This window comes from Nycticebus coucang, chromosome 7 (assembly GCF_027406575.1).
Source record: "Nycticebus coucang isolate mNycCou1 chromosome 7, mNycCou1.pri, whole genome shotgun sequence".
NCBI lineage: Eukaryota > Metazoa > Chordata > Mammalia > Primates > Lorisidae > Nycticebus > Nycticebus coucang.
The window spans coordinates 5,039,140-5,048,784 of NC_069786.1; the positions used below are offsets into that span (position 1 = coordinate 5,039,140).

Here is a 9,645-nt window from a genome sequence, read left to right on the forward strand (position 1 = left end):
CTGCAGCTCCCAGTCCTGGGCACCACGACCTCAGGGAAGAGAACAGAGGAAGACCATAGTCACTGCCCTTCCACAGCCCTGAGGGGAACAGGAGAGAAGGAGCCTGTGACATCGAGGGCAGCAGCCCGTACCCCGTGGGCTCTCCCCACCGTCCTGTGCCACGGCTCTTCAGCTTCCCTTTCTCAGCAGCTGAAGAAACTGTGTCCAAAGGGATTTACTTACTTGATGAACATTATCAACAGAGCCAGAGGTGCTCTTGGGCTTCCAAAAAAGCAAAACTTCCTTACTGCACTCACTTTGTATAATCTCTATCCACATTCTGCTCATCTGTGACGCGAGCCAGTAGCAGGGGCCAAAAACAGGTATCCTTCCTGTTGGCAGGCAAAGCTGGTCACACTCCTCCTGCAGGGTCCTCAGATGAAGCCAAACACTCTGAAACGTTGTATCCGACGGCCTCTGTGTCTTAAGAGAATCCTGTTCCTCCAAGCCTTACATTTTACTCATTTTCGGTTTTTTTAGACACATAGTATGAATGCTATTAATTCATTTCACTACGTAAACTGTACAAAAATAGTCAAGTTGATTTCTCATTTTTCCATTTATAATATTAGGACAAAATAAAAGACAGACAAGCTTGAGCTCTGCTCGGACACTGCTCCTGGTACATAACAGCAGCCAGCTCTGAGGCTGGTCGCATGCACCAGCCATGACGCCGTGGGCCAGCCACTGTCAGGATGCCGCGGGCCAGCCACTGCCACCGTGAGATGAGGAAGGGCGCTGGGCCACAGGAAGCCATAGCTCCATGGCAGGTGAGTGTCCTCAGCCGTAAAAAAGATCAGGCAGGTTAGAGACACCTGGAGCTTCTTCCTTTTAAAATTGCTGCCAGTGGAAAGCTCCAGCTCTGAGAAGGAAACTGTCTACGGGTGGACATGGAAACTGCAACTTTGTTTCTGAACTTTGCAGAGGCCTGTACATGCCGGTCTCCGTGGACAGACAGCGTGCGCCCCCACCTCCCACAACCCGTTCACGCGCCCCCACCTCCTGTAACCTGTTCACACACCACGGCCACGGGCGGGCATGCCCTGAGAACCAAGTTCAAAGGCTCAGACAAACCTGCCTAGAAGCTGTGGGCAGCACCAGAACGTCCCACCCTCTGGAGTCCAGGTGGACCCAGAGCCCTGTCCTTTCCGAACAATCTCCTGGTGGCCTGTGTGCCAGATGCCTCCCCTTGTGACCTTGTCTGGACGTGCAGGTGGTGTTTTTCAAGGGAGGGCCTGGGCAGAGCTCCTTCAGCCTTGCGGCAGGGGAGAACGGCCCTGGGGCACAGCCCAGGACTCCCATTCAAAACACCCTATCCCATCAACCTACATGCACCATGAGATAATGCCAGCCTGGGCTGCCGGGCTTTGTTTTTATTATTGCTGTCATTTTCCAATTTAAGCATCTTAATGAAAGATTTCATTGCGCATCTGGGTTGTGGTTTAAACAAAAAAATGACACAAAGGCAGCACCCAGAGCCACCGAGCCCTGGAGGGCTGCCTCACCACAGTGCTTACACTCTGCCCTCCCCAGGAGGATGGTCCAGCCACTCTCTCAACATTCTCAGGGGAACACACCTGCACCTTCACAGCACCATTCACAAGTACCTACATCTGCAAGGAGGGCTCGGGTGGATGTCCTGGGGAACAGGAGGTGATTGGCAGGACCCAGCACAGAGACGTGAGGAAATTCCACAAGGACCTTTCTGTAGCAAGTCTCTGCCCCAAATGAGTCCCTGGGCAGGAAGCAGACGTGGTGGTCAAGAACCAAGGACCTCTGCCCCGAGCAAGCGTGTAAGGAGGAGGCAGAGGGCGGGGAGCCTGGCCATAGAACCCATCTGTCTCAGCTCCTCTCAGCCCATGTTCTCAGCCAGACCAACTCCAGAGCTGTCTTTGCATCCACCTCCAGCTGCAGAAATGAGGGAGGATGGCTTAAGGGTCTTGGCAGGGGCCGCTGCTCTTGGCCATAGGGTGTCTCACCCCACTGCTCATTTGCTGCTCAGCCAAAGTAGCATGCAGGTCGTGTGCGACCTGGACCTCGTGGGACCCTGGCACCCAGCCTCAGTGGGCAGGTGAGGGGTGGCGGACTGAGCCACCCACATCTCCAGGCCACACTATAGACCATGTTGGGTTTGGAGCATCAGTGTGGACCCACGTGGCCACTGAGACTCACTGTCCCCTCCCTCCACCTCCCACCTGAGGAGATGGTGGCCCCAAAGAGCAGAACCCAGGCAGGCACCTAGGGACGGGAGCTAGGTGCTGAGGAGTCTGAGGCTACAGCTCTGACCCCCACCACTGGCATGCCACGGATCCATTAGGTCGATGTCATACTGGGTGGCTGCTCAGGGCCTTGCCTGGTGCCCCAGGCAGGTGTAAGTCAGGGCTGACAGCGTCAGGAGGTGCCCAGGAGCATGGCGACCATCCCCAGGAGAGGCTGTAGGGCTGTGGCAAGTGTCAGGAGGAACAGTGCGTGCAGTGGTCATGTGGGTGCAGCTGCAGTGGCTGAAACTGGGCTGAGACTGGGTGAGGGGGGGTAACCTGCTACCTTCCACACAACCTCACAGGGCAGTGCTGCCCCTCACCCCTGCACTCCTGTGTATCTCCAGACTTGGCCTCCCTGCAACCCAGTAGTCAGCAGGAAGCCCCCAAATGGCAAAGGCCCAACTGGACACTGCCCTTTTCAATGTCCCTACCCCACCAACACTCCGCAGGCTCCTAGGACCAACAGAGTGAAGCTCACCCTATCCTCATCCCTGTGAAAGTGCAGAGTCGTCAAGAGTCTAATGAAAATAAGAAAAAGCCACCTACTATGTGTCAAGTTATCTTATTAAAATACAAACATACCAGATCTTCAGTGTACAGGTGTCCAAAAGTGCAGTGCACAACCTGAACAACACAGCTCAACAGAAGAAACTGAGGACCCCACCCTCCCCATTAAATCAAACCTTCCCCATTGTCCTAACTCACTGATGGCTCCTGTGATACAGCCCACCCCCCACGGCCCCTGTCATTCTCACCCTCATGGTGCCCTTCCTTCGCCCTCACAATCATGCTCCCTGGTGTCTGTCACACATGCCCCCCCTACCATGCACACACCCCCCCCCTACTATGCACAGCCACTGGACTGCATGCTGCTGCCTCTGGGCCTTTGCACATGCTATTGCTTCTACCTGATGGGCTATGCAGGGGTCCCTGACTCCTGCCTCCTCAGCCCCTCTGCCAGGCCTCCCTGCCACCTGTGTGCACTGCCAGCCCCTCTTCCCTCCCTCCTAGCCCTGTCTTCTGCTGTGTTTCTCCACAACACCTCTCCTGCCTAATGTCACTGATTCATTCTCTCCCCAAAAAGAAGGGTGCCAGTCCACAGGACATCTGGTCCACCCTGTGGGTGCCTCGTCCACTGAATACCTGTCCCTTACTCAGTCTTTTCCAGGTTTGTCAGAGACTTGTCTCTGCTTACCATGTGACCACAGGTACCTTTATCCATTTGTAAAAAGTTTATCTTTTTAAAAATGTGAGAACTTGGTTTAAAAAACATATGAGACCCAAATGGCATCAAACCTCTTTAATCATGAGAGAGGTCTCAAATGAGGCTGGGCAGTTAGTTGGCCTACTCAGACCCCTGTCTGAGCCCCATGGGCAATAAGCCATCTGCAAAATGCACTATTGTACTACTCAGAAAACTAGAAATATCCTACGATTACAGTGTGCGTGTACCCAATTCCCTCCCTTCCCTCTGGCTGGAAGTCACAGGAGTCTCAGCCTCCATTCGGTCTACTTCTGCACTCACAGCAGAGCACAGAAGCAGACCCTTACAGTAAACTGAAGCAGGCTGCAAAGTCCACCCCCGAACGTTGGCCAGAAAATCACTGCAGGGACTGCACACGTGGGAAAGCATAAACCTCTTCTCCTTGCTACGACTACCTATGATTAGTTTTCCATATACTGCTGTCTGGCAGAATGCTCCACCTCTCATTCCTTCCTACTAAATCATGGAGACATGCATGTCTAAATGCTATTCCAGGCACAGAGGGCCATCACATCCCCGCAGGCTCTCCAGAGCTTTGACCCTGGATTTGGGATGTAAATGGAGAGCTGTGTCCTTGGAACCTCACGGCATGACTTTAAACTTTAGCTCCAAGTGCAAAGTGACCTATTCTCCCTAACACTGGACAAGTGTCCTGAAGCAGGAATTCCCTTCCACCCGCTCTGCTGGCTGAATGCAGGGAGCCCACGCAGATGACCTGAGGCTCAGCGCTGCTGGTTGCTGAGTGCAGAAGGAGGCTTGAATGTGCTTTCTTGTAACACTCCAGGGGGAGGGAGGGGCTTGCCTGCGTCACCAGAGCCCAAAGCACCACCCCCTGTGTGACCTCACTGACCCAGCCAGACTCAGACCTGCACACATCATGAGGAGAAAAACCCACCAAATTCCTTCCACCCAGTGAGGCCACCAGCCTCCAAAGGGCTGGGAACCCGGGACGCACACATACTCCTAAGACCAAGGCCTTCTATCCTCACCCTGAGACTTCCACTCAAATGTGCACAGAATCTCACTTCTGCCAGATTCCTTAAAGAAAATCAGAAACTACACTGAAATCAACGCTCTATTGTCCTTTCAGAAAAAATAAAGCAAATAACAGAATAACACAGTAAGTTTACACGACACATTTTTATCAAAATATAATTCCCTGGCCTTTCTTATATAGTCAGCTCTTAATCATCCACATTAATGAAAGATTAAAGAAGTTCCAAAAGCATGTGTATGTTTGAAGTTTTCCCGACTCTGTCTCTACAAAAAAAAAAAAAAAAAATACATACAAAAAAAAAAATAAAAATGATGTCCAGGTGTGCAGGTCTGCCTCCTGAGAGCTGGGTGACATGCCACTGGCCCGAGACAGCATCAAAGAATGTAACCTTGCCACGTGAAGCAAAGGATCACAGCACACTTGCCTTGAAAAGCTCCTTTGCTATCCGTAGTTATCAATGTAGAGAGAGGGCATTCAGGTAGCACAACCATTCCTTTTGTTTTCTCCACAGTCCCAAATGACTAATTGTCACCAAGATTTGGGGGGCCTGAAATAGGTGGAACAAGTGGCCAGCACCTTTGCAAACATTCACCCCACCAGGCCCACGTGCCCCTGAACTGCAGGCTTCCCGCTGCACAGTGACAATGTTTGACACAATGTTTCACTCCATAAAGCATTTCTCATATCAGAAGATGATTCATAGAAAAGGAGAAAAACTAAGGCTAAAAAAATTGTTTTAATATTTTACAATGTCTTTTCACACTGTTTAATGAGAGTATAACATATCAAGACCCCAGGAATAGTCCTCTCCACTAGCAGGTGCACGTTATACAAGGACAGAGAAGAGCAGGGCTTGGCAGCAATGGAAGGAAAAGAGTAACGCTGGCACTGTTAAAAATGGTCATTGTTATGATCAACATTTTGAAATCTTTACACACAAAAACAAAGGGGAAAAAAAGCGAAAACAAATTTCCATGCCTAGCAACTTTGAAAAGGCTGCACTGGAGTCAGAGGCTCCAGGGTGTGTTGGCTGGGGCTGGCAGCAGGCGCCTTTGCCCAGGGTCCCCCCTCTGTGACCTACCTGTTCTCATGGGCAGCCCTGTCTCTCCAGAGGGACCTGGCTGAGGCCCACTCCTGGCTCAGGCAGGACCCCTAAGGCCATCAGCATCATGCCATGCAGACACACTTTGCTTACCAGCCCCACCTACCTGAATACCACAATCACAGCCACCCATGTCTGCTCCAGACTCTGCTTTTGGAGCCTTGTCACTGGACCTGGACCTGGACCTGAAAACCCATGCCAAGGTCTCCAGAACTTTGCCCCTCATTCTTCCAAAATTACACTCTTAGAAGACTTGGTTAAGAGAGACAGCTGTAATGCCAGGTCATAAATGATTAACAGCTCCATTTTCCTCTCTTACTTGGAGGCACTTACCTTTCTACCCAAACAAACTATAAACAGCATATGACTGAACCATTAGTACGCTCTGAACATCTCTACATGCAGATTTTTCATTATGTCCCCTTTCACGTGCAGTGGGCAATAAAAGAATGATGTATCACACAACAAGGGTTTCTTATTTTTTATTGCAATGATATTTTCATACCATCATTTACAGAATACGGCCATAATTTCTGCATTTACATTTTGCTCTAATTTATGCCAAACATTTTAAGTTTATAATGCCTTCTAGCAAGTGGGAGCAAACGGAAGCCTGTGAGATGACCAGACTCAGACACTGGGAGGCAAACAGTTCCAGAACTCAACCTAGGACCCTAAGGCCCTGCGCCCTCACATCACCAGGCATCTCCATCTGGAAGAATCTCGCAAACTTTTCTTCTAACTTTACCAAAAAAACTGCAGTGAAAATGCAGCCCATCAAAATACCCAGATGACAAATGTGGTGAATATAGAACGTCAAGCATGAACTTGTAAAAGATGAAAATGCCATTTCAGTACCTTTGAATTTTCCCTCCTCTCTATGTATGTCCACAACATACAGTCACACAAATGACTTCTCTAAGTGGCAGGAAATCGCAAACATCCTATCTGACTGCAGAGCTGCCATGCCCACAGCCACTAAAGCCACTCAGATAAATGCTGTGAGACAGAGGGACAGAAGATATGGTCAAAACTACACAAAGTGTAAACCTCAATTATCATCTTTCTTTTCTAATAAAAGTTACTTTCTATAAAACAGATGTTCAGTGCAAATACTGTTACTGTTTGCCATGTTCTACCCATGGGGAAACCAAGTAACTCTTGCAAAACATCTAGAATATTGACAGCTACGTAACTGCTTTGTGGCTCAACCACAGAAAAGAATACAAGCCCACTGTATACTGAGAGTTGTCACTGTGGCAAAAGTTAGTGCTTGAAACGAACATTAGATTGCAACAGTTTATCTGCAGCTCTGTGGGAACCGTCAGTGATTGAAGGGCCTGGCACAGGGAAGTTCACCTCAGAACCTGGGTCCCACCGAGGGGAAACACCTGCTGACCAAGGGCAGATCTGCTCACCACCCACTCCAGCCACCCCGCGGCCGGGCTTTCTCTAAAACAGTGAACATCTTTATCCTAAAGATCTTTATCCTAAAGCAGGGCCGAGTCTTTTTCCCTTTATAGGAAACCATAAATTACTGCCCATGCTCCACTTAATACTCCAACTCATTCCTCAGGCACCATAGCCGGGTTTGGGCTCGCTCACCTGAGCCAGGAGAGAGGGGTGGGGCGTCCTCCCTGCACCCTGAACCCCCTACCAGCCCTAGCCCCGTTACCGTTGTGGGGTGCAGGGCACCCTGCTCAAGGGTCTCAGCCTCTCCCTTGCATCGCTTGTGCCCAGGGGGTCACGGCGAACTGGCTGAAGTTGGAGGACTGATCACGGGTCCCAGCTCCTCCCCTGCACAGCCTGTGCCCCGGGGGTCAGGGGAAATCCGCTGACGTTGGGGGGCTGCTCGCTGCGTTATCAGAGCTCGGGGAGCAGGACATCCCGCCTCCCGCGCGATCCCGAAACCCTCGGGGTGGGACTTAGCTATTTGAGGCGAACCGGGAAAAAGTGCAACTTTGAAAGGAAATCAGAAACCCCACGAGTGGACCCTCAACCCGCACTCACCGTGGACTGCCTGGATACGGCCTGTCGTCCCCTTGCCCCCGCCGTCACCGCGTTCCGCGCCCACCGTCCGTCCCGCGCCCCCGGCCGTCCCCTCGGCCTGCGCCCACCGTCCGTCCCGGGTCCCCCGGCAGACCCCCGACAGGGATGCGTCCGGCCCCTCCCGCGCTGAGCGACCGGCTCCACCCACCGTGCTCTGACTGGCGGACCCTGGCCACGCCGGGCGCCCATTGGCCGTCGCGCCTGCCCGTTTCTCGGCCGCGCCCCCGCCCTCGCGCCCGCGCATTCCTGCGGGGCCACGTGGCCGCCGGCACCCCTCCCCCGCTCAACGCCTCGCCAGGGGAGAGCACGCGTGGGAGGGGCCGCGGCAGACACCAGCCTTCGCCCAGATCGTCCGCGGACCTCCACCGCTGGGCTGCTTTCCCGAGGGGAAGGGGGCCCGGGCAGAACCGTCCCCCTGCCCCGCCCCACCTCCGGCTCGCTGGGCGCAGCGCTCGCGTAGGAGGGGGCGGGGCGGACACGCAGGTCCCGGAGCATCCGCCCCTCCCAGCGGACCCCGGGGCCGCGCGCCCCCGCGCGGAGAGGCGGATACCGGCGCTGCTCCCCTCGCTCAGCACCACCCTCCCTCCCCGTGGACGCCTGAAACTGCTGTCACTCAGGAAGGGGGCAGAGCACTCCCTCCGGCGCGGCATCCCCTCCTCCAGGGATCACCCCTCTGCAGTGTGTCCTCCTCCCCAGTGAGTCTGCTCCCAGGAAATCCCCTCTCCAGAGCTTCGGACCCCCCTGAGCATCCTCTCCCCGAGGCTGTCCCCTCCCCCATGCCATCCTCCTCCTCAAAGCATTCCCTCTCTCGCACGTCCCTGCCAGGCTGACACCCACATGGGCCCCTCCTTGCTTCACTAGTTCTGGGCCTGGTCTAAAGCACCTGCTTTCTGGTGGGAGATGAGGGGAGGAGGGCCCTTGTGGATTGCAGGCGTTGTCACCGGGGCCCACTTGGCTCGGAAGTGTCTGCACAGCTTCCTTCTACAGGAAAACACCCTAGGATAGCAAGAATGGCGTCTTCTGGGCTGTTGGGATTGAGCTTTTATTTATTTTATAATGTTGCAAAGGAAACAAATTATATAATTACTACTATAGTAAGAAATGTGAAACATTTTTTACCTAAATGATAACTAAGAATGTTATCTGTTACCTGGGCAACTCATTTAACATCTGTGTTCACAGATGCTACATGCCTGAACCTTCTACCCAAATCTCCCAGTCATAGAAGTAATTTGAAGTCAGAATTTTAGAACTGTTAGACTTCTTAGAAATGTGTAATCCCATTATACAATGAGCTATATGGCAGGCTGAGTGTCACAAAATCAATTTAAACCTAAAATGCCCATTTGTTCTGTACTATGTCCTTTCCTTGCAAATTTTAACTATTGGTAAAAGTCAGAGCTAACATATAAGGACCACAGTGGTGGGAAAACAAGTACCAGTAGGCAAGATGATATTTTAATAATGTTTATTACACACAGATGGAGTTATTTTTCAATACTATTTCAGACCTGAGGTGACACTGTGAAGATTCTATAGCCCAAATCAATTGAAAAACATGTTCCTCTCAGCAAAAACAGTACTGTGCACATGATGACCAACAGCTGTGGCAGTGGCTGCAGTTGAGCCCTTGTGCTCAAGGGACTATCTGGGGCATCTGGGTAGGCATCTGGGGCATCTGTCTCTAAAAAAACAAACAAAAAAAAAAGAGTTCTAAAATTACCACAACGTGAACACCCAAGTATCAGTCAGGTCTGGCTTCTGATGGGAGGGAGGTCCTCGGTCCTTGGGGTCAGGGGAGGCTACTAGGAGAGAGGGCTGCACTCAAGCTTGCAATTGTGGCGATGGCTCCACAGTGATACCCTTCTTGAAATGTGCTGCACAGCACACTTCAATGCTGTGTGCTTCCTTCCATTAATGACACCTAGCTAGA

General features: G+C 52.1%; 1 protein-coding gene across 6 annotated transcripts in view; it reads right to left on the minus strand.

The window, feature by feature from the left end:
• Positions 1 to 7,766, minus strand: part of ARHGEF10 (Rho guanine nucleotide exchange factor 10) — a 101,896-nt gene extending 94,130 nt beyond the window's left edge. For 4 of the 6 annotated variants that reach the window (XM_053597714.1, XM_053597715.1, XM_053597713.1 and 1 more), the window contains exon 1: positions 7,674 to 7,766. The gene's annotated coding sequence lies outside the window, so the exon portion shown is untranslated. Of the gene's footprint in view, positions 1 to 1,113; positions 1,133 to 7,338; positions 7,494 to 7,673 lie in introns of those variants that run through there. The other 2 variants (XM_053597709.1, XM_053597711.1) reach the window with 2 other exon arrangements.
• Positions 7,767 to 9,645: the final 1,879 nt, after the last annotated feature.